The sequence below is a fragment of the Chiroxiphia lanceolata genome, chromosome 1 (assembly GCF_009829145.1).
Source record: "Chiroxiphia lanceolata isolate bChiLan1 chromosome 1, bChiLan1.pri, whole genome shotgun sequence".
Classification (NCBI taxonomy): domain Eukaryota; kingdom Metazoa; phylum Chordata; class Aves; order Passeriformes; family Pipridae; genus Chiroxiphia; species Chiroxiphia lanceolata.
In genome coordinates this window covers 34,302,248-34,325,457 of record NC_045637.1, presented here as the reverse complement: position 1 = coordinate 34,325,457, position 23,210 = coordinate 34,302,248, and the positions used below count along the sequence as shown (strand labels likewise).

The 23,210-nt window shown below is 40.3% G+C and overlaps 1 protein-coding gene across 6 annotated transcripts in view; it reads right to left on the bottom strand.

Annotated features, from left to right (window-relative positions):
• The window catches only part of NCOA2 (nuclear receptor coactivator 2), a 185,454-nt gene extending 164,298 nt beyond the window's left edge, over positions 1-21,156 (bottom strand). The window contains exons 1-2 of one of the 6 annotated variants that reach the window (XM_032681779.1): positions 20,960-21,156; positions 11,176-11,251 (exon numbers count right to left, since the gene is read on the bottom strand). The gene's annotated coding sequence lies outside the window, so the exon portion shown is untranslated. The other 5 variants (XM_032681788.1, XM_032681810.1, XM_032681804.1 and 2 more) reach the window with 5 other exon arrangements.
• Between the last annotated feature and the right edge of the window lie 2,054 nt (positions 21,157-23,210).

Here is a 23,210-nt window from a genome sequence, read left to right as displayed (position 1 = left end):
TTTAACCATTTACTTGTTAAAATCTTAGTGTTTGGAGCCTTGGGGAGGTTTTTTGGTGCTGTGCTGATGTATTCTCCTTACTCCAGCACCACTATTTTTAGTAACCAGCAAATGGGTGGCTGTAGGACCTCTCCTATCACCAGAAAGCTATCCAGCTTGAAGTGGGAAAGCAGCCCAGCTTGTGCATGCTAGTAATTCTTCAGATAGAGGCTTGCAAGCCCAGCCCTGCTTGCTTCTGCTGCAACTAGCACTTCATTACATGCACTTCAATGCAGTACACAGGTCTTTTGTAAACAAATCTTTGATGGAAATACTTTAAAATAAATCTGCATCTTTTCTATCTTTATAATCCTTATTGCACTATGTTACTTATGGATTTCTGTCAGCTCTGAGAAAACTTTCGTATCCTAAAAAATTCCTTTCCCCTACACATGTACAAAACTGGTGACTAGGTTGTTTTACCCAGTATTTCCTCCCAAAATTGCCAATCCTCAGACCCGGCCAAGACTTGCATTTCCATATGTATTACCAACTTGAGAAACGTGACAAAAGTATTGAAATACAATTCAGAATTTATTTCAAATTGATATATATCAAACTGTACAATAATAAATATAGTTGCACTGGTAAAAAAAAAGGAACAAAAAATTCTCAGAAGCAACAGTAAGTAAATTCTGTTAAATACACAATTCAAACTATGTATAGACCCAGTTATTCAAATCAGAAATCCTGAGTGAAATACAGGCACGTGGTATGTGACAGATTGGCAATGGAAAGTTCTGTAGGACAGGCTACACTCAGAACAGTGCTGGAAATGAGCCCACAGTTCATTTCAAAACTGATGTCAAAAAGTCTTGTGAAATTTCTTGGTATATGCAATGCACACTGCACAGCTTGCCTCCATTCAATACTCCTCACCATTAAAATGATAGACAACGAAAAACTTTTCATTGTCTTAGCTTATGCCCTACAACATCACAAACTATAGATGTTTAAAAACTCAATTTAACTTGTAAGACAGAGAAATACGTAACCTGCTAAAGTACCACGAGGTATGTTGTAAGAGTTTTAAAGCTAAAGTGCTGCTGAAAAAATTGTAGCAGCAACATGCACAGAATTTCTAAAATAAAATAGTGAAAAGTAAAATGTTAGTGGGAATTAATTTTTAACTAAAATCTCCCTGCTTTTACTCCCCCAAGTTCAAGTTACTAAATAAACGCCAAATACTCCCTTCATGTATGACACAGCATAAAACACTCGAGTACTTGTATTGCAGTAATTTGCAAATGAATTTTAAAGGTTTGGGCAGGATAAACATTACATGCATAAACTTGCAAAATATTCAAACTGCTTCTTTATCTACTTATAAAAAGCTGAACTCCCTTCAGTTCCAGTCACATGAATTTAATAATCAATTTTATCATTAAAAAACCACAGATTCTTCTTGTTGGGGCACAAAAACATTCACACAAATAGAAGAAAACACAAAAGAAAAACTCCTCCATGTGTATGTAACTCTGAAGACACAACATATACTAAAAACCTAACCCCATCTGCCCCCAGGTAAAGAAGACATTGTCCCCTTATCCCTCAATTATATTAATTTCCAATTATACAGTTGATATTAAGAGAGGGGTTAAAAACCAACAAAACAAACCACCCTGCAACTTTCACCCTCAAGTTAGGTCTTAAAAGTAAGCCTACAAGATTCATACAATCCCTTAGTCATCAGGTCACAATCCTAATTTAAAACAACAAATTCTCCCATTTGGTTCCATTATAAGGTGATAGCTAACACTTCTAGTAATTTATAGGCATCCCATTTTCCTTGAGTTTAACCAGACAGCAAATCAAATAATCCCACAGAGGATTCAGAGCAGGCTTGACCCATTACTGAAGTGTTAAATTAGAATTTCAAAGAGTAACTCCATAGTCACCCTTCACAGGGATAATTTTTAATTCTTCTCCTGTGAAATGTGAAGTTAAGTCAATACTTGATGTTTTATCTCATAACAAAAGCAGACAAAAATACTGCTAACTCAAAATAATCTAGGTTTATTCTTGTTTAATAAAATAGCAAAAGGTCACTGCTTCAATGTTTTAATAGGCAAGTTCTCTCTGGCATTTTTTTACAATTTCAGTATTAATTCACATCAAGAGAAGCAGGCATTTTATTTACATTTGATGAAATTAAATACATAAATATATAATTATTTCTTTTCTCACACAATCCACAAACAGTGGTGAGTCTGAATTCTGCATATGAAGAAAATAATGAGGGTTGGCCACGTTTTACAGCTAAGAAAGTGAGAGACTTGCAGGTCAAGTGACTAGTTTAGTATACCTCTGGCAAACCTGGCACTGAGAAATAAGTTCCTGGCTTTTGAGCACAAGGTCTACCTCCATTCCCATTGTTACCCAGGTAAGCTCATTCCTATGGGTATAATTACAGGGAAATTTCCAACACACGCGTGAGCAAACGTTGCAAGTCCCCAAATTCTACAAATGGTTCCAGACATCTCATCTGAATTACTTGTTGATTAGACAACAACAACAACAAAAAATGTTCTCCAAGGAAACAATACATTCAGTTTTTGTAGCTGACCCCCAGCCAGCCTAAACAAATTGTTTTAACTGCCTGTTCAACACAGGAACAGCAAAAGCTTGGCACAGTAAGAGCCACAGAGCCCATCAATGGCATGGCATAAGGGTGGTTTGATATTACCGGGAATCCTGAACAAAGCAACAGGACAGAACTAAAAACTGGTAATACAATCAGTACAAATTACAACATAGAAAACATACACACAGAGAAAAAGTCGTACATTTTCAATTTCTAAAATATTAAATAAAAAACTCTCATGTTGTTGCAGATATGCACCCTCACAGAATGTAGTATTAATTTATTCTGTTCCTCAAGACATTGTCTGTTTAAGAAAATACCAGTTCCCTTTTACTGACTTCTTTCCGTGCCAGTGGTAAGCAAAAATCAGTTAAAACCCAATAAAACACAAAGTTCTCTTTATAGTCGGCTAGTGCAAGTGAAATATTAGCAGAAGTAGGTTTGACCCAATATTGGATTTTACATTTTCATCTTTCCTGTATTGCCAGTTAGTTCAAACTTTCTGCAAGAAACCTTCTTATTTCCTTTCTCAGAATCTTGTCTCTAAAAAAGTCCCTCCTGCCCCAAGGAAATTCTAAAGGCAGGCTCATAGTCTTTCTTTTCTCAGTTTCTGCAATATAACTTGAGAAAAAATTATTTACACAAGTGTAACAGAACAGAATACAGCTCATTTATGAAAAACCTACTACTGTACTTATAGAACAATATTTCCACAAAATCAGAACAGTAAGAACAGCCCCCAAATCATGTCAACAGCAAGGAAAGTTAAAGGATATGGCCCTTCCCACCATAACACAAAATACTCTCTAGTGGGTTTAAATTTTTAAGAGTTTAATTCTACCATTGCCAGCCACATTATATATAGTTCACATTTTTACTTCTCAATTGCTCTGAGAGATCTAAATATGTCTCATTTTGGTCTTTCCAGGTTTTCAAAAATTAATCAGTTTTACATGATAAAATACTTCACTCTGATCTTATCAACAGATTTGGAAAAAAAGATGGTATACACAGTGGCAACCATGTGCAACTTTAATTTGTATTACATCTTTGTAGTCAAATGCATCCATTTAATTATGGACAATGATACTTCTGATACAAAGAGCAGAACTGTGCCTATAACAAATTTTTAATTTCAGCCATTGAACAGGAAAAACATGTATTTTAGAAGTGTTTTAAGTTATGCAAATAGTCAATTCACCAGGAAAAAATGCCCTTGTTTCAGATAGCTTATTTCATGTCAAAGTAGGGTAAGCTATTCAAAGCATTAAGAACATCCACAAGGCGATTTAATTGCTAAATATATCTGTGAATGTATACCTTCACTTCCTTTGCAGTACCTTGTCTGAGAAGACAAACTTATTGGTAGCAGATAAATAAATTAGATCTACAGAAGTAGGCAAGTGAAGAAACTACTGTCCTTTACTGTAGGACACACAAAACAGACAGGATGGGCACCTCACACACAGGAAATCAGTTCACCAACAAAGTATTTACACACCAATAAAAAAGTAGAGCTATTTCAGAGGCAGCAAAGCTCCGCTCAGAAACGTTGAGCAGCCCAGAGAGGGCAGTAATCTCCTAAGAGGCAGGAGACCCAAATGCAAACCTCTGCTCTCAATCAGGAGCACCGTGATTCCCTCCTCCATCTTGTTGCACTCACATCCCGGTATTCAGAAGGAGAAGTGCTGCAATCTGCCCTCCAGTCTCTCCCTGCTTTGGCAAAGACGGGTGTACCTCCAGTTTCCATGCATGCTGGTGCATTTGAAGGTACAGGAAAGGACTCCCCAGCTCCTGTACTCATCCCAGGTGAAGTGGGTGACACTCTCTCCCACAGCCATAAAAACCTGGGAAACTGCCCATCCCCAGCTTGGCTCAATTGGGAGAGCCTGGGCCACACTGGACCCAGGGTGAACTCCAGCTCCTGGGGAGCGAGACCAGAGGCCATCACAAGCTGTCCCCCTACCCAGGGCACAGGTTGTGCCACTGAAATGGTATCCCTGTGAGAGCCCTTACCTTGCACACCCACAGCAGCTCCCCACCCACAGCTGTACCCATAGCAGGCCAGACTGCTTCCCTGGGGCTTACTGATTGGTAAGTCTTGCTGTGACTCTAGCATTGAAATCCAAAACTTTTCATTTCAGAATTTCCTCAGTGAGCCGTTACAGCATTTCTGATTAGCAGTCAATTTTCTCCCTTCCTCAACGAAGCTACTTATGAAATTCATGCCAACTCATTAATAGCTTCAAGCTAGCCAAAAATACATTTTCAGTAAGCAATTCCCCCTTAAAATACACATACACAAATAAGTCTAACTCTTACTAGAGAGTCACAACCAGAGATCAAACTGTCCTGACCCAAAACATGGGACTATCCCAAAGCTTCATGAGGTTATATCAGAAGACCACAAAACACTTCTCTTGGAAGCTGGAGGCGGAAGGAAATAACTCAGAAACCGAGTGATGAAGCAAATAAGAGGAAGAGTAAGTAGGAGGCAATTTTGATAACTACTATTACTGGAATCAAGTGCAGCAGCAGCAGGTTGTTAGGTTTTTTCCCCCCCTTTAAATGCTCACAGTACCCAAAACAGGACCAGAGCAACATATGCATGGTTCCATGCCAATATTAAAAAATAAATACACACTATTGTGAAACATATGTACTATATACACAGCATATTTGACACTAACTAACTAAAGAAGAAAATTAATAGAACAAATCTATGTGCTCCCACAGGTGGTGGCACACAGCCTGTGGTGTACAGTAATGGTGTAGTGTGTTTGAGGCATGACAGGGGTAGAACAGCAACTGATCTCGTATAAAGTGGCCTAATTTGGGGTGGTTTGGGATTTTTTTTGCTTCTTTAGATTTGTATTGAGTATGTTTTAAGTGTGGCAACCATAGTGTTATACAATTTGACTCACATGCATTGATTCCTCAAATATTTCAATGTTGATCAAGAGCCTAGAACCTGGATATCGACAAAAGAGTGACTCATGAGGACGGAAAGACTAAAATCACAGTAAGGGACAAGGAATATTTTAAACATTAGTAGTCATGAATCGAGCTTCACATACCATCAGCTGCACAGAAACCCTATTCCACCGCAGGATACATTCTGGAAGTTGCATACTGTAACTCCAGACAGAAAAAGTTTTACATGAGTCTGTTCAGCAGGACTAAGCAATAAAAACACAGTTAACCAGGATCTGTGAAGAGAAGCCAAGCAAAAAACCACAACTGAAAACTGAAAGGCCATAAAAATTAACCCAAGTGAAATTTCATATGTGTTGGCCACCTACTTTTAGAGAAATGTAGATGTTTTTATCCCATTTTAAAATACTATTAAAGTGCAGCACCACACAGTAGTTTCAAGTTCACAATCTGAACAAAGAAATGTACGGGACATCTCACTCTCTTGAAGCAGTAAACCAGGTACCTAGAATTAAGGCACAAAGGAATCAAAGGCAAAAAGGGATCTTCAATTCCATGTGTTACTTGTAAGGATAATGTTTCAAAGTTTAAGTGAGAATATGCAACTATAAGCAAAAGAAAAACATGCTGAAAAAAACGTGAATGGAAACATTTTACCTCCTCCTGACACTACTACAGCATCCCTGAAGAAAGAACCAAATTGCAATACCTACTATAAAACTAATTCTATTCTCAATTCTAATTTTAAATATTCCTAGTTTGCCTATTGCTGTCATTTTGAAATATACAGAGTTTGGTGCCTACAGAATGTTGTAGTTTATTGATTTGGGATTACTGAAGGAATAAAAGTACTGATGATGAAAAAACCTGAAGAATCTGGACCATAAAACAGATGTCAGAACAGGAAAACAGAGCATATTCTTCATTTATCATGGCCACAGTTGTAAATTGAGTTTTAGCAATGCATTTACACACTGGTAAATATTGTATGCATAAGGGTGTCAGTACCCCTTTTTGCTTGTGGTGAGATGACTGCAGGAGGATTCTGTAACACATTTTGAATAGCTAGAGCCATGTGCAGTGATATTATAAAACTCCCCAATATTTCTAAATCATTTTAATAATACTGAACTTCTGTGACTTATCTGAATTTTCAAAATCCAAAGTTTGTTTTAAAAAGGAAACCTGCAATTTCTTGCCCGTCCACTTAATATAAAAGTAAATTCATCAGACAGAAACACACTGTGCCACACTTTATAATCGCCTACAAATTTGCTTACCATTATAATCACATAAGTCTTCTGAGACTAACATCCCAGCATTGTGACATTATAAAAATTCACCCACTTTTATGTAGAGAAATATCCATGAACCTCCAAATATTGTACCATAATGCTGTCAAATAAACAGACCGCTGGAATTCAATTTCCAGAAGGCCAAGGCAAAATCTACAGGCCTTCATCTGAAATACCAGTGTCATTTTCAAGCCCTGTATTTAATTAATACTATTTACTGTCAAGAGCCAAGCCATGTAAATATTTCACTCTTCCCAATTCAGGGACTAAAGGCAGGCCCAGAGGAAAATCTGCCCAAGTAACTGCATCTCATCTTCTTTGATCATGCAAGTGCTCAGTTGTCCTGTTCTTGACCCCTCTAGAATTCCCAGGCTCCAATACTGGTGGTATATGTCATCAATCTATATATAAAATATACATTGATTTTCCACAGATGATAATGACAGCTATTTCTTCTGCTAATGTGTATATAGTAAACCTTTGCCCACATAAAAAGGTTCCTATCAAGGTAAGAAATGAAAAAATCTTAGCAAAGTCCATTACGAAGTCAAACCCAATATTTAAGAAGTGAATAAAATCAAGTTAGCAATCTCATTTCCTAAGCATTTTTTATTTATCTCACCGAAACTGAAATGTTAAAAATAATCTTCCAGGATATAACCACATACAAAAGGCAAGCTTCAATTGACTGAACGAGTGTTTGCAACAGTCCTGGATATGTATGACGTTTGGTTCCATCAATTCAGTGACAAGTTCACTGATGGAGCACTCCATTTAAATCCATTTACAGTAATTAATGAGTTTTACATATGTAAGAATAAGTTTAATCCAGCTTTACAATGAATTTGAACATTGTGGCCTCAAAACTACGAAAGTACTTTAAAAGTGCTTTCATTACTAACAAATCTAGTTCTGCCAGTTGCAAGCATCATGAGATTTTCTTAGAGTACTCTACATTTTCATAAATTTTAAAAGAAAGAAATGGAATATATTACATTTGTATATATTTCAGCTTTTCCACAAAATAATGTTTTTCATAAGATCCCAGTTCCAATTTTAGGAGGAAAAAAATCTTTAGGGTGCAACTGCATAAATCTCAACAGATGCTCATTTCTTAATATTTCAGTTCTTATCGTACCACCCACACAGAACTTCACTCTCAGAATAGGAGTATCATTTTAATGCTGATTACAATAAATTCATTATAATCAAGCATCCACTTTTACAAGCATCTTTATAGGCAATTCATGTTAACTAATATCACTACCGAACAGCAGTGACTGAACACAGAATAATCTGATGACACTTCATGCAACACACAGCTCCCCAGTTTCAAGGTCTAGGAATGGAATCACATTCCTTTATTTATCACAAACTAATTCAACGTAGATTAAACACCCCTCACAGAGAAGACCTGATTCAGTAAAGATTACTCATACCTGTATTTTATTTTAGGTATTTCAGAAACACAGCTCCTGTGGGAAGTCGGGTCCCCTGAATTGACTCTAGAGCTCTAGGTATGCACAATTCCAGCCCTGCTTTGCATGCTGATAGAAGTGAGCTCTGCCTTATTCAGGTTTGACACTTGGAATCTACTCTAAGTTCCTCACTTTCATCCTTAAACTAATACCAAAGGCTCTTAAAACTTGTTTTGATATTAGGCACTTTTACTGTCAGTGTTAGTCATTTTCTGACAGCACTCCCTTTACACACACATGTATTAGGAGAACACAGTCAAAAATGAGACGTCAGAATTTTCTTTATCTACTTCAGCTGTAAACAATGAGCACTATAACTCAGAATGAAAGGACACACAAATATTTTCTATCACACTTGACACTAACTACAACACAAATGTCAATGAAATCACTACAAAGTTAGATTGAAACAGACCCTTCACATCGACAGTGACAGAAAACTGAGATTTCTCTAACCTATGCTCTTTTTGCTGAGAAATATTTCTTACAAAGCAAACTACTTCATGCAAAAAGAAAAGGAGAGGGACAGAAAATGTCTTCTGACTGATAGCTTTTCGACTAGGAATTAAACTAGGTTATTTATTTGTTCGAGGTTTTTTGTAAGTCTAAACTTCTCCCCATTCTAATTGCATTGCTTTTTTTGTTAGCACAGAGTAGCTACCTCCCACCACCCCAACTAACATATAAGAAATAGATCTAGTAAGTTTTAAGTAGTAGTTTCACTTTCCAAAAAACTTAATACAGTGGTAGACAGGCAGAATGTGCACAATTTCAGTCATAGTGGTGGTACAGTCTCACAATATTCAGTCAAACCCAATATGTATTATTTCACAAGTAACACTAGTCAAAAGCCAAGGACAGGATTTCTTAAATGAAACTCCAACTGATATGTCCTTCCTACACTACTATAATTTTGGATGGGTACACTGGTTAAAATAAACAGCTACAGCTCTTCCATCTTGCAATGGAGAAGGTGAGCATGCAAGTATGTCAAACAATAAGACTGAAACCCCAGGCATTCAAAAAATGAATGGAAGAATTTCCAAGGATTCAATGGAACCAAAATTTTAAAACTATTTCTTGTCCTTTATTCCTATGCAACCTACTTTTGCTGAACTGCCTATCACAGGAACACATGGATAACCACTCATTTTAGAGCAAAAGGATATTTTGAGCAGAAAACTACGTCTCTACATCATCCTAGCCCTCTAAATCCTTTCATGACACCAACTTTTTACAGTGGTTTATTCCTCACTGTCATCACCACAGATTTCATATACAAATATTCATGTCCCATTTGCTCTTATTAAAGGTTTTGAACTTCCCAAACACAGCAACTGTGTTTTAGCAAGCATCTTTAAAGTTACCAGATTACTTGCAACAACCAAATCTATGGGTTTATCATTTTGGCATAGAATGACAACACTAAGCAAGAGACAGGTTGGGGCTTTTTTCTCCACATATATTGATTAGAGGAAAAAAATCAATTATATGGTAAAATTTTCAGAATCTTTATCTTTCTTTTTTTAAAACAACTTGCTTAAATGATTACAAAAGCAGATTATTATTGAGACTTGCACATACACGTTACGGTCATTATGCAGTCCAGATAAGTACTGTAAATAAATAATATAGTTTAAGTCATAAGTATAAATAAGTAATAACATCTATGTGGTTAAGCATTTTCAAATTAATACATGAATAAACTATTAACTAGTATTATAAACTTCATTGAACACAATGAACTGAAGAGTTTTATCAGAACTAAAAAGGGGAAAGGCAGAAAAAAGCACTGGAAAGCTGCTATTTCCATTCACTGAGGCTAGAAAATTCGGTAAGTTAAGAAAAGCATTGTTAGTTTGCAAAAATTGCTCAATATAATTAACAAAAGAGGAAATGATACTTGATGTGCACATACATAATTTTACCCATATTTGGTTAGCATTTTATAAACAGTTATCCCCCAAACAACTAAAAACCTTTTCAGAAGGCTCATTTCCCACCTCTATATTTAGTGTGCAAGCCTCAAAAATACATATTTCTGACCTTAATAAGTCACTCTATGTGTTAAATGACAACATTTATTCATGAGTACACTGAAAAGGTTCTCACATAAAATCTCAAATGTGTATTTGTTGTAAAAGATTTATACGAAGTGAGCATATTGATATATCAAACATATCTAAAATAAAACCACAGCATTTATATTCTACTTTCTTTCACTGCACTACCAAACTATTATTAGTCTGCATTTAAACAATCCGCAGGGGTCTCTTTTTCTAATTCTCAGTGGTATTATCCCTTCTTGAGAGCAGAGTTAAACAGGCACAGCACTGCCTGATGGAGTCATCAGACAGTAATTCTTGAGCAACAAGCAGTTTAAGTCATCAGTGTCATTATACCAATTTCAACCCTCAATTTAAGTAATTTATTAGTGCACAGAGTTGGATGGAAAAGCTTGTATTATTCCATATTCAACCTTTGCCATAAGACAGACCATAATCAGCACATTTGAAAAACGTCAATTCCTTAGTTACAGTATCAAATATCAAACAAATCTCATGAGAAAGAATATCACATGTTGACCCCTTCAGCCTCTCTTTGTAGAAAGTCCCATTCCTGGTTCTGGCACTAAAGCAAGGACGCTGCTTTCATAACCAGTCTGAGCATTATTTTTCAAAGTTTCTAAGACGTTAGTATTTTAACTCAGTGTAGAGGATCATACATTACTTAAAACCACAGCTTGTTCTGCTGTATCTACACAATCAATCTAAGATATCTCACATCAAAGTTCCCCGTGAAGAAGATTAATCCAATTAAATGCAATAGGATATAGACAACTCACCAAGACTCAGCGATGCAGACAGCAATTTCTAGGGGCTGTGTGTGCAGGGGGCCTCACTACTCAGACCTCAAGCATGCTAGGAACAAATTTGAGAGAAAAATATCAGTCTTTTTTTTGGAAACAGGTATAGGAAAAAAAAATATGTTTAGCACATTGCAGTTCTAAGCAGAACACAGCGAGGGAAACAAACTTCGCAGAGCATTATCTGCTTTTCCAGACATAACTACAACCCTCTTCCAGTTGCACAATCACTCCAGGCACACAACTTCCTCTCTACCTGCTGCCTACTGCAAATTCACAGCGATAGCAACTAAAATGTTTACATTAACTAACACAGTACACAGCCTCTATTTTCACAAAAGAATCTATGAGAACTCTCTGTGAAAGTGGTTGGTTCCTTTTTTTGTTGACTGCTTGGCTGGTTGACTTTATAGCACACTAGTTTCAAATCTCTAAAAAGGTGAAAGTGGTGTTCTTATAAAGTGTCTTTCAACCATTATTACAACTTGTATGTACAGGAGCATGTTTTTTCTCTCTCAATCTCCCCTTACAATACTCCAGATGCAAGTGACAAGTATCAGTGACCAGAAAGCTTTTCATTATTATGGAGTCCCATAAATCAGTAAAGAGTCCCACAGAGCAGAGAACATATATTGCACAGCAAAACACATTTCTTTGGGGAGGAGGAGCATGCCACTGCCCACATAAATATTATACCTGCATTTCTCTTTGTAGGTCAAATAGTACTTAATGTCAAATGTATCCAAGCAAACTACCAAAGAATAGTTTTCTACTTTCTTATTCTAACAAAAAAAAAAAGGCAGAACATAAAGCAAATGAGAACACAAAGAAAACGAAAGATACACTACCAGAGTCATCAACAGGAAAAAAAAAAAACCACCCTAATTATGCCTCAAGAGAAATGGAATTTAGAATCGACTTCGTTCCTTCTATCATTTCTGCCATCTTAGAGAAACCTTCTTCAAACCAGTTCTGCTTAAGTTCTTTCAGTCACAGACAGGACACCACTACAGTAACAGACTATTCAGGGACACCACTAACAAAGCAGTATTCTTATGTAAAATATATACATAGAAAATATGGCTATGTTATTTCCTCAGGAATGCCCAAAAACACACAAGCTCTACAGTTCACAAACATGGGCTTCAAGTGGGTCCTCGTTGACAGAAATCATAATCTTGTCTTAGAATAAAATTTTAAGTAAACTATTAGATCTTTTGATGATTTAGTGGGATTTCCAGTATCTGTTAGACATCTGCAGTTCAGAAACCCACCTAAGAGAAGCTGCTGTCTCACCAGCAGATGGGGGCTGCAGTTCCAACCCACAGCGGGGAGACCTTTTCCACAGAGGAGCAGTAACTGCCTGTGCAGACAGAAGCATTTCCCACTCATCTCCTGTCTTTCACCTGCTGTGTGCCAATGAATGAGAATGAGTACTCTACTACCATTTTGTTTCTTGATAACTAGCGTGGCTGCTCACTTGTATTTTCCTATTGTGTTTTCCTATTTTTGGGTCCCACCTCCTGGTCTCCATGGCCTCCAGTACCGCAGCTCAAGGAGTCTGTACACAGATAATGTAGCTCCTGACCATTACACTGGTGTCCACGGAGCACCACTGGAAGGGACAAGTTTTGCTGATTTTCATTCGTTCTGCTCATAGAATGTTTACCAGTAATACTGTCTGAAAACATACACAACATTACCTTAAAAATACTATTAACAAGATCTTTCTTCCCAAATAAAACTCTTGAATTATGCAGTAACTGGTGACAAGCTTATGTACCTGAACAGGTGTATTATCTAGCATATTTCAGATTTCTCCAAGTAAACTAGACTGCCAGTGAAGAAAAAAGTGATGAACATGAATTGATTGATTGTTAGTCCTTTGCCCTCCCTTCTCAAGCCCATTCTGGAGGTTTAAAGAAAAGCAAGCCAACTAGCATGCTACAACCCACGTCTATGCAAATTCCCACCAGAATCAGGAGGTTCTTGAGATGGCCCTCAAAACACAAGAGAAACTACTCTTGCATGAAGACAGCTCTCACTGTGACATAACCCTGCTAATGTTGGTGCACAAAGGTCTGTGTAGGTAGGTCTCACACAAAGGCCTACATGAAGAACAGGTCTCTTCCTCAAACAAATTATCAACATTAGCTACAGTATAAAAATGGAATATACCACAGCCATCATTCTCCACACCTGCCATTTTCTAAACACCATCGTTCAATCATCCCTCCTACAATGAGTAAAAGAAAACTGATTCAAGTTCAAAAAAACCCAACTAAAAGCAACTGATATAGAGCAGAACAACACACCATTCTCTGACTTCAGAGCACTTTAGATCTTTGTTTTCCATTCATGCACAGTCACTTCTTTCTTTCCAGTCTCTATTCCAGGTACCTAAGATGCATTACCTCCTTGGTCCATAAAAACTTTAAGTTGTGAACAAAATACACACAATGCCAACTCTACAAACTACAGTTTAGCTAAAAGAGAGTGAAAACTGCCACTTTCAGACATATTTGGAGGAGATCATCTACAGCATGCAAAGCTTAGTGAGCATGAACTAGGTGATCTTAGTGAGGCTTTTGTTATCTACAATCTTCTGGTTCCCTCATTCTTATACTAAGAAGAAAAGGAGGCACAAATGATCTCATCATTTAACAGTACCAGTTAACAGTAACTTCACACAGCACTCTAGCAAGAAAATAGTTTGAGGCTTCATTAAAAATTCAGTATCTGTTTCAAAGCAATGCTTAAAAAACAGCAAAACAAGCAAAAGTATGTTTGCACTGCAAATGCCAACAAAAACTGGCAAGCAATTAAAAAGAAAAAACCTTTAAACTATATTATTAGAACTATATTTTATAGCCAGTAAAGCATCAACAAGTTGACTTTTTTTCCCCCTCCAAGATAATGGCAACAACTATTCTGGTCATATGTAAAGAAAATAGTGTATTTCTAGCCATAAACTTTTATTTGGGAAAAAAAATACAAAGATTTAGAGACTGGAAGAGCTTTTCTCCTTGAGAATACAACTAAAAACTGTTAAAATAAATTATTTATTTATTTGTACACACTCAATCTTCCTCTACATGGAATCTGTTTTAGAAAATGGATAGAACAGGATGAGGAGGTTGTTCATAGCTCTGGAGACAAAGGTATAAATCTCAGTAAGGGTAGCAAGTGAAATCAGTTGACAACAATCACATGTATTTCTGGAAATATATAACTGGTTGGTCAGCAAGTCCTGACAACAATTTGAAAGAGTAAAGAGTAAGGATTGAAGAGCTACTTAGTGAACTCAAAGCATAGTGGAAACAGAATGAACAAAAGCAATCTCCACTGTAGACTAGGTCATACCTGAACTCTCAGTTGCACAAGTATTAAAACTTATGACCCTGGGTTTTCTTGGGTTTTGGTTCAGGTTTTGTCCGGGATTTGTTTTTGGTTTGTTTTTTTTTTTTAATTTTTAATTTGATTCCATCACACAGGCATATGATGAATTTTAAGTTCATAAAAAGATCTGTAATGAAAGTGTCAGTATATAGTATCAAATTTATTCATAAGTAGACTTTCTTCTATCCTCCTAAAGTTTTCTTTTTAAATGCAGTTTAATACCTCCTATGTAATCTGTGACGTACAAATGGGTGAGGTACAAACTGCATTGTTAATTGCAGTGATTTTCTTCAAAATCCAAAGGCAAGGCTCATTAGAGATCAATACTGACAGCCATGAAAAACTAAGTCTATTCACACACAGATGAATTACAGCATAGGCAGAGTAAGACTAAAATTCCACAATAATTCTGACCTAACATGTAAAATGTTATTTCACTTTCCATGCCCATTCTTCAATCTCAGACTTCTCCACCAAGGCAGCCAATAAAGCAGCCAATTGTGATATGCCCACTATAAATCCTAGCAAAGAGCAACAATATGTCTTACATAGCTCACTAAAAAAGCATCAAAATAGCAACTCTCAGTCAACAGTATATCAGATCTATGTTCTCACTATGTCCCCTCACAAAAGCTCATGTGATCCATACTACATAAGATTTATGGATAAATCAACACATTCGGTAGATATTTTAATTAATTTGTCACCTATACTCTCTGCCCTTTCATTATTACGTTAAATGTTTCCATGTACTGTGGACTATTTTAGCAAAATACAAGTTTTCCTTCTCAAACTTCAAGTAACATCTTGAAGTTTAAAAACATACAGAAAAAATGTAAATAGGCTTTACTGAGGGCATTGCATCTTAGCTGCAAAATGCAAATGCATGTTACAAAGAAGCTTCTGAATATCTAAGTAATGAGTACACACTCAAAGAAAGAGTGAGATTTATTATCAGTTATAACTAAAAGGAAAGCAAAGGAAAAATAATATCTGTCAATAACTGTATTAATGGGAGATTGTCACGGAAGCCATTTAAGGAAATGTAAGACATGGAATAAGCATAATGATGCAGCTGCAGAAGTAAAAAAAAATGTGCATATTGTTAATATGTTGTGGTATAGCTTCAGACATTTAAATTAATGAACTAATTTCAAACTTCAAAATGCCAAACACCCCAGTGACCATACACTTTCCGTACGAATTGTACACATTTTATTTCCATTAAACTCTTAAATAAAATTTCCATTAGGCTTTTACTAGAATAACGTGCAATTTCCATAGAAAAAGATTGAAAAATCATAAACAGTTAAAAAACGCAGTGCAGCAAATCCACCACATTCAAGATCTATTTTTCAAACTATTCATCAACTCAAAATAATTGCATAATATCAGCAAAAGTATTCCAAATGCTCAGGAGAGGAAATGCTGTTCTAGGTAATAGGTAAATGCAGGACTGAATGAAAGAAAATTAATTTCTTTCACTCTTCCATCATGTAAATGGTATTTCTAAATACAACAGTGACAAAATGGCTTTGTTTTAAAACCCCATTTAAAAATTCCCTGGGTTTTTTCTGGTTTTTTTTTTTGGTTTTTTTTTTTTCCTAGTTCTGTATCCTAAATTGATTAAACTATACAACCTGTCATTTTTCATGTCAGATTTCTACTTGGTATGTTTTGAAAAGGCTAAGCTACTGATTCATTAAAAATAGGGAGTGTTTCCATAATATAAATACCGCTGACAAGCTACTAACTGTAGAAATGGTAAGATGCCTTAGTAGTATGTAACCACTGATGTAATACTACAAATTATTTTTAATACTCAACCTTGCCATTTCACCAATATATATGACTGTTTAAAATGTTAGTCTAACACAGAGCAGGAGTCCTGGCAACTGTATTTATTCCCTGAAATCATAAAATATTACCAAAATATTATCTATAATAAAGATGTGAATTATATGTTATCTAAGCTCGATTATCCTGACGGGTAAAAGCCAAAGAATACTTCTTTAAGGTTTAAATTCCCAAGAGAAGAAGAGCTCAGATCCTGTCTGCAAGCACACAATGGAATCACAGCTGACGATGCACATCTTTTTCTGGATGTCTCCATATGCTCAGGAGGGTTTCCTCCCCCCCTCCCCATTTCTCCCTCTCCACCTCCCTTGCTCCCAGCGTTACATTGAAGAATTTGTCATTATCCACTGCCAGGAGTATGAGAACGTTTTAACAACTAACAAAAATAAAGCAGGGCAGTGAACTTCACCTCATTTAAAAGTAAGGGATCTTGCCAGAGTAGCTGTCTGTAACTAAGTTAACTACCAGCAGAAAATGGGTGGATGAATGGATGCTGTTTTATGTCTTCTATAAAGTAACTATCCATGTTACTTTGGTCTTAGTTTAAAATGCTGTGTCACACAGAAGAGCATATACTGTAACAACGCATTTAACCTCTGACCTCTAAAGCCAAACAGACGTAAATGAATATTAAGCATTTTAATGCCTATAAGAATACTGAAGAAATGTGTGGAATTTGTTAAATACTTTATACCTACTTGCCTGCAAACTGCATTGTTTACAGAGGCCAACCACAGAAAACGTACAAAAAACCTCAATGTGGTAAGAACAATTTCAGTTCAGTGTTCCCTTTCTCCAATGCACAATCTATTAGTGTTCAGCAGACAAAGAGAGTTACATTGATATTTGAATTTGGTACCACTCTTCAGAATGTCTTTTCCTTTTAAATGAGCTGACAGCATCCTCAAGGCTTAGGCCTCATAAGCCTCTGCAATTCTGGTGTCAGGTGTTAGAGAAATTCCAGCTGAGCGCAGAAGCCCAGATTTTGCCAAGGAGACAGCGACATCAGCAACAAAGGCAAGGAGCAGAAGACAGTAGGCATTGTAGCAGCAGCTGGCTCGCTCACTGACTTTGTTCTTCCTGCTGCAAAACCTGGGCTTCCTGCAGATGGGTTAGCTCTTACTGGTTTTTTTAGAGGACAGAGGGAAAAGTTGGGAATGCCAACGCTACAGACAGCTTACACACCTCTTTCAAGGGCGCCTTTCAGCCTTCTCATGAGCAAGCTACACCTTAAGTGATTATAAAAACATAAATATTATTTATAAAAAAATTATTTTTTACTTCAGAACTTCAGTTTAATGCAAAACATTACACTAAATGCAAATAAATCCCTTGTATTTTCTAATTTTTCCACCAGAAATAACCTTTAGTTTCTTTCTCAAATAACATAATTCCAGCTTAAAAACTTAAGCTGATTCCAAAAGTATCATTCCTGATTGCAATAAAGTATTCCTTCCTAAAATGTCTCAAGTTTCAAATCTAGCACTGACACCACCAGGACACACAACAAGGAATTTACACGCTTAGTAAATAAGTGCCTTCAGACATTGCAGAGAGACTGATGAAGCACATCATACATAGACTCTCCCCCTACTGAAGACCACAAGCCTGAGGAAATAAAAAGTTGAGAAATCTTCAGGTTTTTTGTGAAATAAAATAGTACAGTGGCTGAAAAGATGAGGTGATCGCAGCACCTTTGTCATGCATTTATTGCATAATGCTCACCAAGATGAGATACAAACATATTAAAATTAACATGATTTTTCAAATTATTACATGATGTTAAAAAGATCAACCTTTCTTCTTAAAGTTGCTCTCAATATTTCTGAAGGTTGAGTCCACAACAAACTATTTTCTTCAAGACTACAGATGACCAAGACTGACCATGAACATAAGCTTCTCATAGCACTTACCAAATTTAGGGATTAACCATTTGGGGGCAATTTATATCTTTCTTTATCTCATGTGACACAGTAGAGCCAACTTCTATGTCCAATCCCTAAGCAGCTGTATCACAAATGCCAAAATAAAGGACACAAATGCATGAGTGTCTGTATGTGTTTCTATACACATCTATATGTGCAAATATTCACAAGCCTAGTATAACCTATTTGTGACACCACCAGTGATAACAAACAAATGTTCTAAAAAATACATAGGAGGCACAGTACCTACACCAACTGCAATAAAACAACTACTTTCCATTCACTCTAAACTGCGCGTAAGCAAAGACGAACCCCGCTTTGGGGAATAATATTTTTGGTACAACATTAACAACAATGTACAACATTGTCATTTCTCAGAGAGCATCCAAACACAGCAGACCAGCAGCTCCCTCCCTTTGGGCACTGCCAGAGGATTCCCCCATGAGTGGAGCCCACCAGGTGGCCCAACACGGCTCTTGGGTTACAAGGAGCCAGGAAATTAACCGACTAAAGATGTTTTTATACTTCAGTAGATAAAAACCCCAAAGATATAAAACCCAAATTACTGTCTTCAACCACAATGGCAGAACAACAAAAACAAAAATGCTTTAAGTAAGAAGAGTGGCAGTCTAAAATACCTACTTATTTACAGCGGCAATAGAGCTCTGCTGTAACTGCCACAGCCAGACACTACATGCTTACCTCAAACTATACTTAAACACTATGAGTTCAGTTCTAAAGCCTATTCACCTGCTTCCTACTACTCTGAGGAAAAGAAAAAAAATAAAAATACAAAAGCAATTGATTATTATCAAACAAGCAATCTATTCTCCTTTCACAAGGAGACTCCCTGCTAAATTACAAGTATATTTATACAGTGAGCTCCCACATACGCACACTTCAGACAGAAGTATACAGGCTAACTCAAACTAAGATCCAGATATCATTATTTCCCGGTGACTACCAGCAACCAAACCCCTTGCCTTTTTTTATTTCCCTCCCCCCCACCTTTTTCTGCCAGGCTCCCGGGCAGGTTTCCCGCAGACAAACTGAATGCCCCTCTCTGGCAAGAGCAGCGTGCGGTCCCTGGGCCGGGGGAAAAGCTCAGGCCCAAGCGGCGGCAAAGGAGCGAGGGGCAGCGAGGCAGGAGAGGGACGCGGCTCCGGTTACACCTCGCCCCGCAGCCTCCGAGCCGCGCGGTGCCCGCGGCGGCGGCGCACACACCGCCCCCCGCGGAGGCGGGGAGGGGCCGCGCACCCGCCCTCCGCGGAGGCGCCGGGCATCTCCGCACCCCTCCCCCGCGCACCACGCGTGGGGCCCCGCTCGCCGCGGAGCTCCCTCCCCGCCCGCAGTCGCCGCGCGCGGCGGAGAAACGGGAGCGAGCGGAGCGGCACCCGCCCAAGGACCCCGGCCCCGCGCCCGGCCGGCTGCTCTCCTGCTCTCCCCTCCTCCCGCCGCCGCTCCCCGCCCCGCGCACACACGCAGACACACGGCACTGCGGCGGCCGGGCCCCCACCCCTCCCCGGGCCGCGGGGAGGAGGCGGCCGGGCGCCCCGGGCTGCGCTCGCTCGCACGCAGCTGCGCGGCTGCGGCGCCCGCCGCCCGCCCCCGTGGCCCGGCGCTGCGCGGCGCACACAGGCCGGCACGGCCCCCGCGCACAAAGTTGGAGAAGTTGCCCGCTTCGCCCCCTCCTTCCCCGCGCGTCCCCTGCGGGCGCGGAGCAGCGGCGGGGCGCCCGGCGCAGGAGGAAGGGGAGAGAGCGCCGGGCACCGCCGGTGCCTGCCCAGCGCGGGAAGGGGGGCGGCGGGCTCGGCCCCGTGGAGGGGGCGCGGAGCGGCCCGCGCCGCTGCGCACCGAGCCGTTGTCAGCCGGAGAAGGGGAGGGGACGTGCACCGCCCTGTTCCCCAAATCACCCCTTTTGTCATCGGGGAGAGACCCTCCCTCAAGTTTCGCTGTCGCTGCATGCTGGGGATGAAGGGGAACGTCCCGATCAACCCCCTGAAAACAGCACCTCACTGCCCCATCCTCCTCCGGCCCGAGCAGGGCAGCCTCTGCCCCCCGGCTCAGCCCCTCGCCTCCCCGGCTCCTCGCACTTTTCCCCCTAGCCAGGGGCGCGGAGAGGCGGCACCCGACCTCCACCTGGCCTGGGAGCAGGAAGCCGGTCCCCTCGGCCCCGGCAGGGTGGGGTGTTCTATCCACCCCCCACCCCACCCCACCCCCCCCCCCCCTCCCTCCCTCCCTCCCTCCCTCCCTCCCTCGCCGAAACGGGGGACGTCCCGGAGAAGTAACCCCGCGCGCCCACCCCCACCACCGGGCGCGGGGGTGCGAGCACGATGCCCCAGCAAGGGGCGGCCCCACCGTTCCCTGGCGCCCCACGGAGGGGCCGCAACCCCCGCCCCGCTCCCCCCGCCGCCGGCGCGGGGGAAGCCGCCTCGCCGCGGCCGCGGTGCCGCCCGCCAACACCGCCCCTCCGCGCACCGGCGCGGCCCCGGGCGTCCCCTCGGCGGTGCACGGGGCGGCCAGGGAGGCGCGGGGGCTCCGGCACACCCCCCGCCGCGCGGGGGCCGTGCGGGGGCCGTTACCGGGGTCAGTGCCGTCTCCCGCCGCTACCGCCGGCGCTGACCTTCGCTTTGTAAGATGAAGCTGAAGCTGGGGCTGCGGCCGCCATGTTCCCGTTTTAATAACTGCCTGCTTGTTTATTTCAATGGAGACCCTCCCACCGCTCGCCCTCCTCCTCCTCCCCTTCTACCCAGAGGAGGGCTGGACGGGGAGGAGGCGGGGGGAGGCACAAGTCACTCCCCCTTGCCCCCGGGCACAGCGGCAGCGGCCGGGCCCCGAGCAGGGGGAGGCCGGGCCGGGCGGCACCGCGGCGCGGTCCGGGCGCCGCCGCCGCCCCTCAGCGATGCCGCCCGGCGGAGAGGGGGCTGCTCCGCGCCCCGCCCGAGGGACAATGGCAGCCGCCCCGCTCGCTCGCAGCGCTGCGCAGCGCTCCCGGGAGCCTCCTCCTCGGCGCCCGAGCCGCCGAGAAAGGGGAAGGGAAAAACAAAGTCCTTCGCCCTCGAAGGGAGAGACTTTGGCTGTGGCCCTTTGCTGTCCGCCCTCGGAGGAGCCCCGCTTCCAGGCGGGACCGGAGTAGTCAGCCCTGTTACGGCTTTTAGTGGCCCATATTCACAAAAACAGGGAGGCTAGGCGGGGGAGATACAGTCTTATTTCCTTTCTTTGCCTCCGGGAAAAAAAAAAAGAAAAAAAAAAGAAAAAAAAAGACCCACATGGCTGAAAATTATGTCAGCTGTATCTCACTCACGGGAGTGAGGGGATGCAGATGTAGGCTTTTCCTAAATTGGAGGGGTGAATACATGAGTTAAAAATTGTTAAGGGCTGTAGGGCGATTGTTAAACATTGCCCTTTAGTTCAAGAAGCAGTCCGCGATGCAGAAATCCTATCTTACAAGAAAAGCTTTACGTTTTCGCACATGTCGATAATGGCGAGCTATACTTTACACACTGCAACAATCCTTATTTTTGATATTTTCTGACATGCAGCCCCAAGTTGTTCTGTAGCTGTCTGCAGATACATTGTTCCTGGTGGTATAGCTAACTCTGCAGGCAATTGGGCTTGTCCAATACTTTTTTAGTCATAACCCTTGTTTTCCAATTTGTTACACTTTGCCCTACTGTGCTGTATACAATTTCCCACACTTGTGTCTGAGTCAATTTTTTTAAAGCTTTTTTTTTCATTGGGTAAAAATAGTTCAATTGTTTCTCCAAATAAATTAAAGGAAAACTCTTTCCCACTCTTCTCCCCCAAGTTAAAGAAAAAAGTCTTTGCAATATAAATAATATTATATAAATATAAAATAACTGAAAACTTGCAATATTTTTGTCTTTTGGAGAAAGAACTCAGGAATGGGAGGAATTGCCATCAGAAATCCATTGAATTTGGTCCCGTTAGAAGATGCGGATGGAGGGATTGTTGTTTGTAAATGCTCAATTACAGTTTTGATGTTAAAGTAACCAGAGATCCAACCCACATTGAATGCTGCTGTTTTAAGGGAAGTTTGGCATCATTTCAGAAGACAAGGCTCCAGTGTTGGGCTGCAGCAGCTGGAGAGGACTACCTTTCTGAGGACTACCTCTCCATCAGTTATGTTTGACAGAGAAATTGCATAGTCTTCAGGAAGTTCTTCCACCCTGCCCATACACAGACAGGTAAAAAAGAGAGTGAAGGTTAATTCCATCTGGAGGGCAGAGAAATCAGAGTATTACCTTGAAATAACATAGCAAATAAGAGTAGCTTGTATGTGAAAAAAAGAAACAAAGCAAAACTGGGGTAAAGAGTCCTGGACAGATAGAGCTTTTCCCTTGACCTCATTTGTTATATCTATGCAAATCTCTGTAGCAAATAAGATAACAGTTATACAGGCAATAATCTCATTTACCTCATAGTTGTGATTCATTCGTTCTCCTGTGCTAAGTGAAACAGTGGTCCATGGGGGGGGGGGAGAATAAAAAAAGTATGTATTTAATTTTATGACCATAAGCAGTCCAGTTTAAGATCGCACAGGTAATTTTTATCCCAGAATTTATGGGATAAATTTGATTTTTTTTTTTTAACTTCACACTTCCTTTAGCATAACCCAAAGTCTTTATTCAACTAGTACCTAAATCCACTGGGGAAAGCAAGGAAGACTTTTAACTTGCTGCGGTATGAGCATAAAAGATAGCCCATGTAACACAAAGTTTATGGTCTCGACACTGACAAAATAAACCTGAGTCCAGTGTGGCAGAGTGTCCTATCCAAATTGAGTGGGAGAGTGGATTTAACTACCCATAT